The 19,404-nt window shown below is 38.6% G+C and overlaps 1 long non-coding RNA gene across 1 annotated transcript in view; it reads left to right on the forward strand.

Moving 5' to 3' along the window:
- The window catches only part of LOC139596133 (uncharacterized), a 45,337-nt gene that overhangs the window by 21,031 nt on the left and 4,902 nt on the right, over positions 1–19,404 (forward strand). Inside the window, exons 3-4 of the long non-coding RNA XR_011681256.1 lie at positions 9,431–9,608; positions 10,031–10,166. This is a non-coding gene — a long non-coding RNA (uncharacterized lncRNA). The remainder of the gene's footprint in view (positions 1–9,430; positions 9,609–10,030; positions 10,167–19,404) is intronic.

A 19,404-nucleotide genomic window follows, 5' to 3' on the forward strand; every position in this document is an offset into this window, starting at 1 on the left:
GCATGCCCTGAGGCACAGCTGCACTGCTGCAGCCTGGGCTGCTCCTCAGAAAGCTGTCCTGACCCACCTCAATGGACAGCTGACAGCTGGTCCCAGGTAAGCAGTGCCATGCCCTGGCTGCCCTTGGGACAGTCTGGGCAGGACATTTCACACAATGAAAGATGCCAGAGACATCTAGAAGTGAGCTCTGTCCTACTCCACATCAGGTTCTGCAGGGCACTGTGTGGACATGCATCACACAAGCTGTACAGGGAATAGAAGAGCTCCTTACCTGTGTCCAGAGCAAAGAGGGAGATGTGATTTGTAACAGGAACCTGTCTTCATTCTGTTTCCTTTCTCTGCTCCTACAGCTCACAGGATTCCCTCTAGCAGTATGAGTAGGGACATACAAAAACTGATATTTTTCTGTGTTGTAGAAGAGGAACATAGGAAAGTATCACGGGCCACGCCTATTTTGCTGTTTCCTTAAAGCAAATACTCATTGCAAAATATCTAAATTTTACTTAATTTAATCAGGCATCTACTTCATACAGGTTTTGGGGCTTTTTTGTTCAGTGCCCAGTTCTCTTTCCTGTAGTCCATAGCTGTGTGAAGAAATAAGTTCCCAAAAATATTCAGGATAATCTTTACAAAGACAATTTCTTTCTACACAGTCATATTTTTTTCTCAAAAATATGATAGAACTCTCTGATGGAAAAGTATCATGCCTTTCTTCACTTTATTTGTACACTGTCCTCTAATAGACATTCTTATCTGTTGTAAATTTTTTTACTAAAATAGTTAACTTTGTCATTTTTTTCTTGTAGAAAAGTGTTAGCCACAGCAGAACTTTCTCCCTTACATTTAGCTATATCAGAAACCTATTTCTAGAAAAAATGTTGAATCTGTGCATTAATTTCCAAATTCTAAAGATCAACCAAAATCAGTGTGTGTTTTTCCAACAACTTTTATAAACAGTCTACAGATTCAATTTGCCATTATAATTATACGGTTGATTAATCCTTGTCTGAAAAAAAAAATCCACTTGGAAGCTTTTCACATTTTAGCATGGGGTAGTGTTGTCCAAGAAGCCGGGTAGAGGAATTTCTATTGAGAAGGTGTTACTCTGGAGCAGTGAGGTGTTTCAGGGGTGCAAGTAGGAAGCAGAACACAAACCCTCCCAGCCTTGGGAGCAGGAACAGTTCCAGGCAGCTCCATCTCATCCCATCGTGCCCCCAGCCCTCCTTTCCCCTCATATTTGCCAGCACTGGCTCTTGGGTAGCCACGTGGTCACTAGATCACAACATTTGCTCAGCTGAAATGCTTGCCCTCCTTTTCCCTCCCCAGCTTGTCTCTATACCAATCCTCCCTTCACTATTTCCTCCCTGCTACAATTTTGCCCCAGTCTCCTCTTTTCCCCAAAAAACCTCTGCAAATGCTTAAAAACTGTGAATGTATAATAGACTTCAGTATATGTTCATAAATTACCTATGAAAATAAAAACACATGGGCTGAATCAGCAATTGTTACTTGCAGCTATTTGATCCTCTGTAGTTGTGATTATTATACATAACCATCATAAAGGAAATAAAAAACATTTGATGTTCCTTTTCCAAATTCACTATCTGTATACCTTGCTTGCTGAAAAAAACTCTAAAAATCCCAATCTGCTGTAATATTAAAACAATTGCTGGGCAAGTACTACAGAAACAACCATTGTGGTACACTATCAGTTGTTTTTATAGCCCCTGCTCAGAATATTTCCTAAAGGTTCAGAGTCCCAGTCTGGAGTCTGGAAATACTTCATGGAAAATAAGAAGAGAACCAAAATACAAACCAAACTGAAACAACAAGAAAAAAGAGTAAAAATATATTCTGCTATCTAGTGATTAGTACTAGAAGATCTGATTGACACCTGGTCTGTTGAGTTCTTAGAAAAATCAGCAAAGGCAGCTGTAGCAAAGATGTACAGAAAAAAATTTCATTCTTTCTCAAAATATGAACACTGCTATGAAATCAGAATCTGTCAAACCTCAGCCTATCCCCCTAAACTGTTTGGAATGCTACCTGAGGTAAGTTACTCAGCAAGATACATTTTTAGAGAGATAATGATATATTTTTCTTACATCTTTGGGTTCATATTTTTTTACAGTTTCTCTTCTGTAGTCTGATACCTGACTACAGCAGGTCACCCTAGGCCCTACCAATAATCTCTTCACCAATCCCTTCCTGCTGCAGTTTTTGTCAATGCTGCCCATAAATCCACATAATCTCATCTCCTCTTTTATACTTGACTGTCTTTTCAGCTATCCTAAAACAATCTTTGCTGAGCCCATGTTCAGTGACTAACTTGGCCTCATTTCCTCCAAAAGCAGTAATGGGACAGGACAGCTTCATTTCCATTTTTCAGGAGCATTATGACATGGTGATCACCCAGGTAAGAATAACAAGTATCAAGATTTTGAAACTATTGAAGGCTGTGGTCATTCTCTCTGAGGAGAAAGCAAGCTCCTCTTTCTCTTGACACCAAGCATAGCATGGGGAAGCAGGGATGCAATTCCCAATATCCTTCTGCCTGTTTTGATGAGGTTGCATAAGAATCCATCATGGTTTATTTTGCTAGTGATCGAACCTTGTCTAAGACCTGTACAGACAGACTTATGTGTAGCAAAATTAAACACTTTGAAGATTTTCTTAATTAACTTCCCCCCTTCCCCCAAGAGACTCATCTTTCTTCATCTCCTCAATGAAGAGAATAAAAGAATAGGTTTTCTGGCCCCTAGCTCTTTCTCTTACCTACCTGAAGACAAGAAACTCAGGTGCCATTTTACTGTCCAATATTAACTGTGAGGAAAGTGCTGAGAAGGTGAATTAATTGAGTGTGGGCTGCAGATGAGTTGAATAACATCACACACTGACACATACTGTTCATTAGATTTCTTGATGCAAAGGTGGTTTCTGCAATAATGGTACCCATGTTTTAATCTTATCTCTCAGGCTTGGGGAAGGAAGATAAAGCGCTCTGCTGTGTAACTAAACTGCTTCATAGGTGCTAGAGTCCTGAGAAATGTTCTTAATACCCTTCCCAATGGCTCTAGCACATCTTAAATTGCGTTACGAGAAATTCAGCTTAAATTTCATCACTCCCAAGGCACCTGGTCATTTGCAAAACCAGGTTGGTGTACATCTATTATATAGATTAAAAAACAACAACCAAAAAAGACTAAGTAAGTTTAGGTGTATATAATTAACTACAAGGATATTGCTCATTTGCATTTCCCTTACAAACACTTCCTATATTTTCTTTGCTTTAAATGCAGAACCCCTTGAAGAGGTGGAGAAAAAAAAACAGTTCTCACCCACTGTTCTGAAAAATGGATCCTGTTCTGTTCCCGTGGCACTGGCTGATGCTTGTTTCAGTTACTCAGCATGATGCTGTAATGGAAGAACTGTTTAGACTGAAGCTCCATCTGCTTATCAGCGAGAGGCTGCAAGCCTGATGCCACACTCCACTGCGTCTATTGGTGTGGAGAGAAGGCTCTGCAATGGTGTGTGGGAGGAGCAAGAGTCATGGCAATGAAAGGAATGCGAGGTAGAGCCCTCTCTGTGGTGCTCTGGTAGGCAGACTGGAGTAGCAGCCCCTCTGAGCAGGTGTGGAGGGAAGCAGTGGCTGCTTCTCACTGTACCAGGCAGCAATCAGACTTAAGTTTGTGTGGAGGTGAGGCAGGATGAGAGAGAGTTATAGGGGATGAGATAGGATCTGGTATTACCTGAGGATAAAGAGAGTTTGGCAAGACAACGTACATATATGGAATACAGCAATGCAAGGCCTATGACTTTACAGAAATTCAAGTAAAGCAGTTTAGTAAGATGAGACCACATTAAGCTGACTCATATGGGACCTGGGGAGAGAATAGCCTGTCAGAGGCAGTGAAGGCACAGCAAGGTTCCATGGGAAAATATGGAACATATTGGAGAGTGCAAGGTGTGAAGGAGGGAGATGGAGTGTGCCAGTCAGCTGTGCTGAGTCTGGAAGAACAAAGACAGCTTTGGAACAAAGGGAGTGGATGAGGAACAGTGAGCAGGGGAAAAGCATCCCTGGCACGTGGGGTTGACCATGTGCCCCCTCTGGGTGCAAAGGATGAGCACAGTGGTTTTATAGCTGCTCAGGAAAGGGAGAGAAGCAATACAAACATGTGGCATAGGCTTTAGTTGGGCTTTTCCACATTTTTGGCAGTGAAAGGCTTTGCCAATTGCCCAAATAGGCATGACACAGAGATGTGTCTTCAAGGTACCAGTGATGAAAGGAAAACTGAGTTTCAGCTGTAAAAGATGGCAACAGGAGGAGCTGGGTGCTTTTAGAGAGCTCACAACTCAGAGATCAAATTTGTCCTTACAAAGGACCCAAAACTGCAAGCAACCAGAACCTTGTAACATTACCTTGTGGATATTCTTAAGATGCAAGTCTTAAGGCTGTAATTCTTGTGTAATGAATCTAACTCAGACTGGGAGATTTTTTTTTTCTGGTTTTTTTGATATTTGAGGTGAGAGGAAAAATATTTTAATCTTTATTTACAAGCAATGCTGTAAACTAAAATTTAAATTTTAATTCTACAAAGTTAAGGCATCACCATTTGTGCAGAATTTTCTGCTGTTACCCTATTCGTCCTTATTTAACAGGAGTGCATTTGGTAACAAAGATAAAACTTGCACAGCCTTCATACTCCTTGTCTTGTCTCCACCAATTTCATGGCATTGCCATAGGCACTACTATCCTGTGTGTCACTCCACCTCATTCTGTGCTTTCCCACTCTGCAGATAACAACTGGTCTCTACTGGGATTGATTTACATATTAAACATTAATTATTTTCCTGTCCTTAGTTATGCAACATCTCTGTGCCTGGCCAGCAGCAAGATGTGGTGAAAACTTCAGTGCTCGGGCCTGGCGTATTTCTGCTGCTCGTGTCAGCCCTCCTGGGTAGTGCAGGAAACAGTATCTCCCAAACCTGTCAAATCTATCACTCTTCTAGTTCAAATGTTGACAGGCCTTGGTAAAGCACTCTTTAAACAGATCTGTTCTCTGTCACTGCCATGACAGTAATACATGAATCCACAATCACAATGATTTTAGAAACAGACAGACAACATGAACTATAAAAGCCTGATCCTGTTAGAGCTTTCTTGGATGAGTATTTTAAAGACAATATTTTTGTGCTAACATTTTTGAGAGTAGTGCATGTCTCTGATCCTGAATCTCTTGTTTCTTTTTGATATCTTGATTCCTTATCTTGACTCTTTAAATATTCTTCATTTTTCTTGTGGCTACCTCAATCTATTTGCTAGATATTTTCAAAGCCTTTTACTGCAGATGTTACCATGTTGTATCTAGATATCCAATAATGTGGTCAATGACTACTCCCACTGAGCTGAATGCCAAAGTCACAGCAGATGTTGTTTGACAGAAGGAGGCATTTATTATCTCATTGGACATTAAAGATAGAACCATATTTTCTGTAAGAAGAATCTGATGGCAGAAGAAGCCTCCGAGTGCTAAAAACATCCCATAACAAAACTGGGCTGGAGATTAGTGATGCCAACAACATCTGTGACCATGGATGGCCAATGGTATGTGGAATTTCTGATTTGACTGTGTAGAAATTCACTTGAAGCACTAGCTAAGTCAAAAAATATGGGGTTTTAAACCCTCTGGTCCATCGTACACTTCTCCTAGTAGGTACAGTCTAAACTTCTGTACTGTTTTTTGATCCAGGCTCTTGAATATTTTTAGTGTAGATATTGTTAACATATGTTGCAAAATGAAATTTCTGACTCATGAATGACCAAAGGGAATAAGTTTCTGTTTGGGTAAGGAAGAACTGTTTTGACACCCACCATCTCATGATCTGAGTGTTTACCAACTGGGCCTTAGTGATCTACCATTTTAGGTTAGTAAATACTAATATTTATCTTTAACAGACCTGATACTAAAGCTTCATGAGTAGGAACAATGTGTCATTATGATTAAGCTATGTTTTCTGAATTTTCACAGTTCTGTGAACTGTGAACTGTTTCTGATGTTGTTGAGGACTTGTTACCTTGAATTGGATGTGTTCAATATGGGCACCCTAATGGCCAGATTTAATGTTCTCATTTTTCTGAAAGAGTTTCTTAAAGTTTGAACATCAAGAGCACAATGCTTCAAATACAGAGATAATTTTGGTCTGAGGATAATATGTTCAGAGGAATATTGGTTTGAAAAAAGTTGTGGATTTGTCTAAAAGTTCAAAGGATCCTTTAAATTGCTATTGTTTGCATTCTGAAGCTTTTAGGGGTTTTTTTGTGTGACTGACTATGCACCAAGTTTGAAATTCATCCTGGCCATAGCAATGGGCAGACTAATGTCCGAATTGAAATATATGACATTATGGTGTCATTGTTAATAGCATTACAATTGTTACCAAAACGTTCGTTGATTCCTTGTATCTATTGTATCTCAGGCTCTGTGCAGATGCTGCACATTTCTCTCTTCATGTATAATGCTAACTTTTCACAAAAAAGATTAAAACAGGAATAGAGGAGCATTTCTTTGCCATTTTCTCCAAATTACTTTAAAATTTTAGGTATTTGAAATATAATTACCAAAAGAGTATCAGTAGCATTTCTAGTGGGTAAGCAAATCTAGCTGTTCCATAATGTTCAGGTGCATAGCTGTTATGAGATGAAGGCATAAGTAAGTTGTCAGTTCCTTTGATACCATAATGTTTCCCTAATGGAACCATGGAACAACATTAGACAGGTTTCCCAGCACCTCCCATCCAGAAGGGTGGATAAAATACAGTTTCTCATGATAGTCTTCTCTGTGTTTTAATATGAACTCTTTTTCCTGTAGTACCAGTAGCCTATATGCAGTGTTTTCACCCCTTTACAGACTGATAATGAGTGAATGTTCATGTGGTCTGTTGCACAACACTAAGCTCTTATTTCACTGTCTGCAGTTATGTTCAGTAAGTACAATATGAACATCATCTCAATTAACAGAGTACCTTCAGGGCTTTTCTTAGCCAACTATTCTAGCACGCTTGTCCATACTGTCATCAGCACCTAATCAACTAATGATGGCTGAAAATGAGGAAGGCCAATCCCAATAAATCCAAAGGATAGTAATTTTTCTCTTTTAATGCCCTTCTCCCTCCTTCTTCCTTCTTCCTACGGCACATTGCAGTAAATTAATGTCACAGTGGTTATTACAGTAGCGCTGCTATGGCAAGTATTCAAGCAACGGTCCTCGAATATTTTACCTCAGCATTTATTTGTCCATAAAATAAAATAGGATTTATTGCAGTACTCTCTGGTTTGAGGACTGCATGGACAGCAGCTGTGACAACTCCTTATCTCCACTGCAGGTAAAGATATAGGGGATGTTTCCCCGAAGCTAAAGAGAAACAGGGAACATGAAAGTCAGTCAACTGCACAAGCACAGTGTCACACAAATTGGTAAAATAAATAAATATAAGCATTAAAAAAATCCTTATTTGTACCTAATAAGAACTCTAAGAAAAATAATTCAGTAATTTTGTCCTTTAAAGGTCTCAGTAAATTAAAAGGGTAATCATTGCTATGAAGATTGCTGTGTCCAGATCAGTTATAGGATTTTGGGACTGAAAGATGGAAAGGTAAATGTGAGGAATTATTGTGGCAAGCCTTATTCAGAGAAGGAATTACAAATAGAAAAAAAGATCTCAGTCAATACAATTTTACAGTGGTTTATTGTTAGTGTTGTTCACTTAAAAAATAGATGGTTTTGACTACTTAAAAGTCTCCACCTTAAAGAAAAAAAAGCTCCCAGATTATAAAACATAGGTTCTGAAGCCAGCCCTGTGGAGATGTGACTGCTGGCTTAGAGATATTCATATTTTCAGCTGCATGTAAATTTCTGTGTGTCATTAACATCTCTGAGCTCTGTAATTAGGTCTCTCCTGATCTGGTTATAGTTTCTGTACATTATGAGTGTGTAAGTCTCTCCAGGGAAGCACAAGGCCAGCCTTACAGGGTTTCCCCTTTCTGTGCCACAATTTTGCTCTTATCTTTAGCAAGTACATCCTAGCAACTGCTTGCTTGGAGGTTACAGTGAGATCCCAGGGAAGGGCTATAAAATATTATCAGTCTTTGCCAGCACGAGTCTCTACCACTACACCAAGGCTAGAGCACCTCCTTCCTTCACAGACTCTCTACTTTTCCCTACCTGGCACTCCTCATTTTAAACATATTCTCTTAGTTTTTTGGTTTTTTTATTCCCCAAATTGCTCTCCAATTTCCAATTATAGTTATGATCCTATTTTTGTATCTCTTCTTTTTTTAAAAAGATTTTCCTACAATGTGAAATGTGTATCCAAAAATCTAGCAGTGTTTGAAAGAATGTTCCTTCTGAATAAATAATGTCTCAGGAAATGAAATATAACATATAAACCAAACTGTTTGTCTTTCTGTTCTGCTTCTCACTGGGAAGCACCAGAGAGTTCAAGTACAAAGAGAAAAGTGGTTTATTAAAGGATGCTTGCATTTGGATTAGTTTGTTCTGAAAGCCTTTTCTTGTAGCATTATATCCAGGAAATGCTGCTCTCAATATAAGGAAGTGCTCATTCCATGGGCCTGACTCTTTTTTGATTTTTCTTGAATGAGGTTTCTGCTTAGGTATAACAAAATATTGGATAATGAAGATAGAAAACCGATAAAGAGTAAAAAAAATTATAGAGAATTGCTTAGAATGAATTCTGTGTGTAATTACTTGCATTTTTGCTAACTACTGTATAAACAACACTTTTAACAAGGCAAATTGGAAACGTGAAGACAAATCAGCTTAGGGATAGAGCTTCAATTTATTACACAATGATAACTGAAAACTTTGTTTCTGCTGCGTTGCAGTCAATTTCTACTGAGCTCACACTCTGAATGTGTGATTAATCATATGAGCACTGGGGTTGCCAATAAATACCAAAACCTTAAAACTATAACAACTTGCTCATTTTGTGCGGTCATTCCAAATAGCTAAACAACCAGAAATTGTCAATGTACACCAAGATCAATGCTCTGGGGTCTCTACATAAGATTGATTTCCCTCTCTGAGGATTTTTATCTCTCTCATCAACAAAAACATTTTGTCCTCCCTAAATAATCCAATCGAATGCCATCCTCCTGTGGAACAGTGAGAGGTTTAAATTGTTTGGATTAATCTCTGCTTTGAGGTGGCCTGGAAAGTCTCTGTAACTTTGTCAAATATAGCCTGGAGGGAGAACTGCTGTGGTTTGATATGTGCTAAAAATAAACAAATAATGAGAGTGTCTAAAAATCATGTTGTGCTTTAAAAATAATATGTGTGTGAGATAATATTTTTTAAAGCTCTTGCTTCTAATACAGAAAATAATAATTGTTGGTGTATTCCTTCTTGCTAAGGCCTACCAGCTCCTCTCTGCTGGAGATGGGGAAGGAGATTGGGAGCCATAGGGACAGATTCAGGAGATAGGAGCCCACAGAGATCTTCCCCAGAAGATGGGTGGAGCAGATCAGAGATGGGACTAAAGGAACTGTCACCACCCACAGCCTTCTCCTGCTCTGCACAGTGAATGCACAGGTGAGATTTAATAGAATTCACATTCTGATTCTCTATGTCTCCTTCAGAAGATAATTTTGGACATATTTTTTCAAGAATGACCAAGCAGAAATGTTGTTTTAAAGGAGCCTTGAGGTTCAAAGGAACCTCAGCAGAACAGGCTGCAGGCAGCAGCCTGGAAAAGACCCCCAGAGCATGGATGTCTGCTTTCCATGGTTTGGTTTTGTCCATTATGCAAACAGCCTTTCTGTGATCTGCATAACACTGTAAGTTGGGTGAATGGACATTTTGTGATCTTTATCCAGCATGTTCTGGAAGGAAGAGAGAGCACAGACACAGGTTCCTAATTAATTCTGTGTTTGCTACAATTGGGGTGCAGCGAGGCAATAAATTTGTATCCCCAACAAGTACTTATGATATTGTATTGCTTATTTATACTTTAGGTGCTTTTGGAAGTGTTGGCCAGCAGCTCTCCATGACTGGCACCCAACAGCAGAACACCAGGGTCAAACTTTGCCTAAGCAGGTGACAGAGCAGGTGGATTGCACTTGGCGGCTGCAGACTGCACACATGAGCCAGGTTGGGAAACAGTCATTCTTGGAATTTTGTGTTGAGATTTCCTGAGCAGGGGTGGGTCTGTGTCATCCTTCATCCTTTCAGGGCTGTGGTGAACAACTGGTGTTTAAATGTTGGATTGAAGGTGCCAAAAGGATGGCCACATAGGCTGAGCATGACTTGTTTCCATCTTGGACTGGTATTAGCTCAGAAATGTTAAAGAAATGTGCTGAACGAATCTCTCAAAGTGGATTATTTTTAGTTGGGTTATGGGTTATCTTAGGCTCAAACACCAAAATGGTAAACTGGTTTTGAAGGAATTGAATATTTATTTAGAAACAGGCCAAGAACAGATTGCTCTGGAATTTCTAAATACCCTCAGAGTATCTGTGGTTTGAGCTTTGCCGTGCTCCAAATGTAAACTTATTTTTACTCTTCTGTTGCAAAAAATTCCCCTTTGTAAAGCTGTAAAACAAATCTTACAAATGTCATTGCATATACCAGTGTACATTCAATTTGAAGACAAAAATATTTTCAATGAGATGAAGCATACATTTCTCCTTTGTAGACATTTGAAAGGCAGAAAATGCTATGAAGGTAATGACTGAAGGAAGGAAATATCACTTCATTCCATTGAAACCTAAAAATAAATTTGAAGGGATATGCCTACTACTATGAGGAGTACATATGGATTTCTTGCTGACATTAGTCTCCAAATTGAATGTCAGACTCACCAAGAGTGAGGGGAGAGAGAGGGGTGTGCATGGCGGGGAGGCCAGGACACTAAATTTAGTATTAGAAGGGCAAGATGAAACATCATGATTATCATTAGGAAAACCTCTAAACCATATTTGTACTTAGTCTTGGGGCAAATACAAGCGTCACACGTTAACAAAAGGCAAAAATACCACACCATGCTGTTGTGCCCTGAGGGCCCTCTCTGCTTAACAAGATATTGTGGAGTGTGCATGCACTCCAGAAATTTATGATTTCCTTGAAAGGCAGAGATAAGTATTTTCAAGTCTCTCACACACAAAAGAATAAAATGAAGTATTAGTGATGAATGTTGGTAGATGACTGTGTCTGAAAGTCCACCCATAGTTTTTTTCAAGTACATATATAACAACAGATGAGTATGTAATGCACTAAGATTCCATGCTTTATAAACAAAGGAATACATAAATAGCCTACATCTATTTTGGTATCATTTTTAAATTAAGTCAGAGGGTGAGGAAGACACTTGACAGGCACTCAGATTAATGTATTCACCTGGAGGCCACTGGAAAAATTTAAAAACCTCCTAAGTTTGCATCAGAATGGCTAGAAAATGCTAGAAAATGGCTAAAAACATCTGCCAAACTGCCAGAGGGTGCTGGTAGCAAAACCACTTCACCCTGTCATATCTCAGTCTTGAGCTTCTAACAGAAGAACAGTACAAGCTAATAAGTAATTTCTTTTTACTTTAGGGAAAGTAAGCATCTGACATGCCTCACAAAGTGGCATAAATGTGAGCCTAAAGATGGGGATTGGTTTTCTCATTTTACAGGACACAGGTCAGAGGGTGTTCCCCCTGTGTCAGGATCCTGCCTGCCAAGCAAACCCAAACGTGCTGGCCGTGCCCTGCCCACAGGGAGTGGAGCAGAGGGGTCCACACTGCCAGATTGCAGAAATTTGTGGAGGAAAATCAAACCCGTATGAGGCAGAAATAGTCTGTGGGAGTAACTTGATTTGTCACTAAATTTTCAAAGACAACAAAATTTGCAAAGTAACAAAGCTTAAACTAACCTATGAGTAAATTTATATATAAATCTATATACAAATATTCACATATAAACATCCTGTAAGTAATTTTATGCAATTATTAGAAATTAAATAAGATCTAATTGCAGAAGAATTTTGAGAACTATCTGAATTTTTTTTTGTTATAACTTATAAAATGAAAAAAATATAGAAGAGATGTCTTTGTGGTACTTGAAAATTGACAAGAAAGAAACTGAAAAATCATACTGACAGCACTGAAAAACCTAGAAACATTTATATAATATAAACCACTATTTGAGACTACAAATTCTCAAAGAACCCATGCAAGAGATGGGTTTTTGCATGCACACCACATATGTGAGTGGTTAGAGGGTCAGGATCTAAGAACCAAGTGTTTGGCTTTATTTTTTAATAAATCATGTGAAAAAAAAATATTTGAGGAAATAAATTTGCAGAATACAAGTTCAGGAATGCTAATTACTAAGAGTTCCCTTATGTACTCCAATGTGTTAAAAGATGAATATTCTGTGGTTTATTAAGTTTATGATCAGTCATGTCCAAAGAGAAACAACTATTGTAGAAAGGAAGAGAGGACATCAATACTGAGCCTTTTATTTTGACTCCTTTAGGAGCTAAACCTGTCCTTGAAGGCATCCACAGAGCCCAACACAAGGCTCGTTCTGGGAGGGGCAGGGCTCCACACCCTGTGTTTATGGCTGTAGGAGGCAGGTTTGGGCTGGAGCATTCTCAGGGGGCAGCTGGCACAGTGGAAAGGCAGAGCAGTGCTTGCATGTCCCCCCTCAAAGGAGCTCCTGAGCTCAGAACCACTCCAAGCCACATTGGAATGGTGCTGGCCACCAGCTCTCATGGAAGGGGGTGTGGGTGTGGGTGTGCCAGGCCCTGAGCACTGCTCCCTCAGAGGCTTTTAGCACCTGCTGGGGGTGGGCAGTGCCACCCAACAACCCAGGCTGTGTCCTCACACTGGGAGTAGCTCTGTGTCTCAAAGGTTCCCCTTGGCCATTCTTCCTCCAGGGACAGACTGCTCCTTTGCCTCTCCTCCTTCAGGGACAGACTGCTCCTTTGCCTCTCCTCATTCAAGGACAGACTGCTCCTTTGCCTCTCCTCCTTCAGGGACAGACTGATCCTTTGCCTCTCCTCCTCCAGGGACAGACTGATCCTTTGCCTCTCCTCCTTCAGGTACAGACTGCTCCTTTGCCTCTCTTCCCTCAAGGGCAGACCTTTCCTTTGGCAGTGTCTCCTTAGCCCTGTTGGGTATCTGTGAGGCTGCCTTTGCTCAAGCTGGAACAAAGGCCTGTCTCAGACTATCCATAAAGGAGTGATCCAAGGAATCTCACAGAAAGGAATGGAAATCCCAATGTTTGAGCCAATATTGAGAAGTGCTTTTCTTCAGTGTCCTCCCTTCTGTAAGTAGTTCAGTGAATTTGAGAGTGAGCATTTGAGAATTTGACTAATCTCTTATGTGAGTATGTCCTTAGACCCCCTCATTATGTCCTTGCAGTTAGTGCACTGTTTTTAAGCAAGAAATTTGGCTTTCTCTTCCAGAGGTCACACCACATTTTGGAGCATCATTTAAGTCTTCCTGCTCGTTGTGGCTAAGCTGAGCAGCAGATAAATGCATAAGCTCATGTCCCAAGCAGTGTCTACTTTATGACCATAATGCTTTTATTACATTTATCCATAATGTTATTCTGTTTGTTTTCCAGTATATAAAGTGGCAGAGAGAGGCCTTTATCCTACATTTGCCCATATGGGCTGCATAAGCCACAACATGATTTTATTATTCCAGTAATATTGCCAAGTTATAAACAGCCAAACATTTTGGTTATAAACAGCCAAAACATTTTGGGTGTGACCTTTTTCCAGGACATCAGACTTTAGGTGCTTGCTTTTGGTTTCTTTCCCATTATTCATGACAATTCTTTAAATGGTTAATGGTTCAAACCTTGAAAATACAAATCCTGTGTCTGGGGAATGCTGTGATTTTTCTCTGTCTCAGGGTGATAATACAGAGATTTGCATCTAAGATAGGGAAGTTTCACTTCTGATGCCTTTCTGTACCTTCGTGCACGTTCAGGCTGTGTGGTGTCTCCATTGAAGTTATGGAAACAGAGTAACACTTTAAATTAAGGTGATCTGTATAAATATTTTATTATTTATACAGCATTCAATAACGTGCTTCTAAAAAAAAAAACTTGGGAGTATGCATTGAAACAGCAGACAAACTATTTGAACAATACTTACATCTTAAAATATTGTTGTAACAGCTTATCACCTTGCTGTGGCAGCATTTTAAGCATTTATTGATGATGCATTTTATAACATGCCTTACAATAAGTTATTAAAGGATGTAGTGGCACCAACTAATCATTTCATAAACATGAATAAACCATTTATACAGGGCACCTTAATTTAAAGTGCTTGTAGGAACTTGCATAAAATGTTTTGAACAGCTGACACGCAGTATTGGTGCTTCACGTAGTGCCAAAGTGGTGTCATGTCCTGGTTTGCAAGAATCTTATGTGGAACTGGAGCTTTATTGCTTCCAGTGATGGAGCTGGGAACTGCACAGTAATTCCAAACACAAAATGTTGTAAATCTCTTCTGAAAGAGTGTACGAGGAAGTGCATAAGCAATATCCAGGAGATTCTGGTGACAAATAATGTAGAAGCATGTTATTGCTCATTCTATGTTTAAGGAGAAAGGGAAGGAAAAAAAAATCTATTTGCTTTTAGCAATAATACAACCTGTGTGTAAGAAAATGCTGTTCAGAGGTAGGATGCTGTATTTAACTCCATGTCAAGCAATTAAAAAACCCTGCATGATGATCAAAATTCAGTCAGCATATAAATGATCTTTGCATATATCAAAGAGAAAGTATCTATACCATCAAAACAGAACTCTGAGACATGTAGAAGGTGACTGTTAAGGACAAAATTTGTACACTAATACTAAAATAATTCTAGAAATGAGAAAAAAAGATGTCATACCATTAAAAATCACATGAACAACACTGCTGCAATTCTTACCGTTGGCTATGATTTACTGGGAGCATTTAAAGCAATGCTAAAAAAAAAATGAAGTCATACCTTATTCCCCTCCCCCTGCAGATATAGATTTTATTTGACCTATTGCTTTTAAAACAGAATGGCTTAAAAAGCTCTCTTTACATGATAAAACTCAAAGACAAAAGAGAAAATGCAAATCATTTCTATATTACATATATGTTGCTCCATTTGGCAAAATCAAATTAGATCTTTTCATCTCCTTACTGTAGAACAAAAACAGAGCAATATTATGAAATTTTGCAGGGCTTTATTTCTAGGCGTCTTTTGTGTCCAGTCTTTTAAACTCAGGTTTTTCTGCCTTTTTTACTGACAAGCCCACAATTTTCAGAAAAGAAAGCTAGCATTAATTAAGACAGTGCCAGCTGTAATTTTCTTGGGAAGTAAATTTCTGCACAACTAAAGGTTACAGAGACCTTTTCACTGTCAAAATTTACTACAGCCTGTGAATGTTAATGTTTCTAATGAAGACATGTTCTCTGTCCCTGAACTTAAAAGTACCCTGAGAAGAAGGCAAAGAGAAAAAAAACTCTATTTGACGAATGTATCTGGAGTCTGTGCATTAATGCAGGGTTATGCCTGCTGGTGCATATTGTAATTATAGTGTTTGGATAGCCTTGTTTTCTAAACAAGGAATATTGCTATAAATTGGCAATTTTGCATGAAGAGTAGGCTTGTAGTAGGTGCCTTATGTTACAAATAAGACAGTGGTATAATAAGCATTTAACCCATTAGACTTGGGGATATTCTCAGCTAAGTCTGAAGAGGAGCTGTAATATAGAATGTGGAATGAAAAGGTACTTAGGGTCTTTCTATGAATGCAGCAGAAGAACACATTCATTATCTTCTAATGATCATTGTACTTCTAATGATAATTTTTTCTCCATTTTTAGTGAAATCAGCTGCTTCTAAAAAGAAGTATCTAGCTTTGCTCTTTTTTTTTTCTTTGAAACTGATTAAATAGTAAACTATATATAGTTATATAGTTTTTGTTGTTTTGTCAATGTGCATTTTTTCCCTATCCCTACAGCATTTGCTGCCAGCCAGAGTGGCAAATAAAAAGAAAACTCAACATCACAGAAAGGTTGATGTTCTTAATTTTTTGTTGCTTTGTATTTTATGGGATATTTTATTTTTCTATTCTTTGTATTTTTTTTCCTAAAGCAGAATGAGAACCTTTAGAAAAAAAAAATCTTGTTGTCTTATGCATGAAGTTCTCAAAACAAAAACCCCTATTGTGTGAAATTACTCTTGATTTCCCATGCAGCGCCATGGTCAATATGGGTAGGAAAAAAATTAGCCTAATTCATTATTATGTTGGTTAAAAATGGCAAAATCAGAGGAATGCAGGTCTTGCAAAATTTTAGAAATATGATCCTAATGACATGCTCCTAAAATCCATGTTTAATATGGAGCTGTTTTTAACATGGGGCATTAGATTGCAAACTGAGTGATTTTTCTGCATCAGAATGCTCAGGTATCTTTCTTTTCTCTTCCTTGCCCTTCCCCCTCCCAATTTCCAAGACTTTGGAGCTGAGGTTTTCAACACACTGAGCTTTATGGTCAGAAATGAGCCAGCCTCTAATATTTCTTGGGAGAAGTAGTGAGTATCACAAGATTGCAAGTGGCTATAGCAATTCCATCTGAGGAGCAGTGGGATGTCAGATGTGTTTGTGTCAGGCTCTGCATCAGGGCCAGAGCCCCCAAGTCACTGGAGGAGTGTTTTTGCCATGATTTATACATCAGCTGCATTGATGAGGGCTGGCTTCTCGTTCTGCCCATCAGCATTAGGGACTAGGAGGGAGCACTGGGACAAAACTGTGGGAAATCAACGTCTTTGTAAATATCTATATGGACACCAGGATAATCTATTAAAAGCCATGACTATCCTGTACCAATGGAGATATCAGATCTCATTACACATCCAATCCCTTTTTGCAACATGCAAATTGGACTTCATTTTGACTCCCTCCCAGTCCAAAAGATGCATGTTACTGCTGAGCACCCCTTCAAGATACCTCAAATGCATATTATTTCATGTCTTCATCAGTTTAATGTGCTACATGGTCAGGAGTTCAGAACAATTATTTAAGATCGGTTGGCTAATAAGTCAATATATGAGATACTGTAATTCCAGACAGACACCTGGTATGGCATCATTAACAGTCTTGGAGCACTGCACAATGAGATAAAAATGATGCAATACTGGCAGACTGTAGGCAACAGTCATCAGCAAGGTATAATGGGCAAATCATCTTTTTTTTTGTGGTAGTGGCACGGTTCAGCATCTTAAAAAGCCATGCTTATGCATACATAGGCTGTAGTGGGAAGGATTCTCCCAGGGCATTTGAGCTTTTATTTATAGATTGCACATGGATTTGCACAGATTTTTGTTAAACTTAGACAAATCACCAGAGATGACATTATTGCCTTTTAAAATCAGGGTTTTTCACCTTAATTTAAACCTGTTCCTAATTTACTTGATCTGAGCCCAAATAGTTCTTGTTGAAGTGAAATAAGTACATCACCCATTTCCTGCTTGAATTGGTTTCAGATCTGACCTTTAGTTAAACCAGTGTAACTTGGTATGAAGACATGAGCCTTAAGCCTTGGACAAAGCCTGGGAGGTAGCTTTAAATTCCTTTTGTAAGCAAATACAGATAAGCAAAATACATAAGCGATCTGCCAAATGGAAATCATGTTTGGAAACATGATCTGGAGCAAGTGTCATACAAAATGTTACTGAGGTAACCAATCCCTCTCCCTGTACATGCTTGAGCAGCTATCCAGTGTCCTTTAGACTATTAGGTCTTGACAGAGATTATGGAGGAAGGTATACAAGGAATCAGAAAAAGTCCTCCTAAAATTTGATAACAAACTAGACCATCTGAACTGCTAAAAGTTATTTAATTGTTCTGTGTTTTACTATGAAATACAGGAATATTAACAGCCTTTGTATTCCTTCTCAGGTAAAAAGCCTGCAATGTCATTGACTTCTGTCCTCATCAATTATTTCTGCTGATATGTTATTTTAAAAAAAATTTAAAATTCTGGCCTACTGTAGTAAGGAAATATGCCCCAGTCCTTTTTTGGCTGAGTTTTTCTCTTAGTAAGCAAAGAGAAATGCAGTTTTGGGGTAGGGTTAGAGAAAGACAGGGATCTGAACATATATACAGTTGAACTATTCCAGTCCCTTTTTCTTTTTCTCTCTGTCTCTGATACTTCTAAAATATCATGGAGAGGGACAAAATACTCGAATTCATTTTAGTATATCAGGGACACCATCATTTTCAGAGCAGAAAATCTGTTAGAAGAAAATCTCCTGCTGTGTTTTCTCTTAGATGTCCTCAAAAATAAAGATGGGAAATCAAGAGAAATGAAAAAAGAAAATAGGAGCCATCTATCCTGGTTTATTTTCTATGGCTTTGTCTTATCACCTAAATTTCCAAATGGTACAAATAGCTGTTTTTTAAAAAAAAGAACACTAGAAAATCCTTGTTTCTTGAAGGGAGAGGGGAGTAATCTTTGGCAAGTGGGTTAAATATAGGTGAGAAAACTATTTAGATCGAGGCCAACTGAATGAGCACTATTTTTTAAAAATATGAACTAGTATAGAAGATTGGTGGAAAAACCAATTTGGCTGAGCATATGGAACAGGCACTGTGGAGAAGGCAGTGGAAGGTACCATGGTCAATGCTATAAAGCCTAAAACTTGTGACTAAATCTCTAAAAAAAAAATCAGATCACAATCCAAAAATCTTGACATAAATTGAACCTGAGTCTACATTTTTGAGTAATTTTTTTTCTTTTGGTTCCTATGTAATTCATCCCTTCAGCTCCTGAATCCTTTTCTTTGTTGCCATATATGTAGTGATGGACAGCAGCATGCTGAGAAGTAAAATTTCTATCATGTAGTTCCTGAAAAAACAGTGCAAATAATTCCACTGCAGTTCTAGCCCTGAAAGAATGCAATGATATATATATATATATATATATATATATATATATATATGTATTCAGTATTTCTTGCATAGCTGAATTCAGTAGGCACAGCAGTAGTGGCAGGGTGCTCAACAAGGCAGTTTAATCAGGGGCCATCACCCACTTCATCAAAGGACAGCACACAGGGATGTGCTGGCTTCTGTGACAACTTTACACAAAGACTCCAAGAGCAGTGAGAGCAGAAGGCTGGGCTGGAAGGCACTAGGAGAGATATGAACACATACAAGGCTTCTGTCCATCCAGAACACAAACTTAGTGGGCTGAATGGCTACATTTTTTCCCAAGAAAAATAATACCATCTGAAAATACTAGAAATCTTGCTAAAAAGAAAAAAAAATAGGAAAAAAGCATAATAATTCCCTTAGTGGTCTTCATTAGTTTGGCACTTAGAGAGGGAGGTAGATCACAAAGCATTG

This window comes from Agelaius tricolor, unplaced genomic scaffold, assembly GCF_023055355.1.
Source record: "Agelaius tricolor isolate 1412-34295 unplaced genomic scaffold, bAgeTri1.0.p SCAF_15, whole genome shotgun sequence".
Lineage (NCBI taxonomy): Eukaryota > Metazoa > Chordata > Aves > Passeriformes > Icteridae > Agelaius > Agelaius tricolor.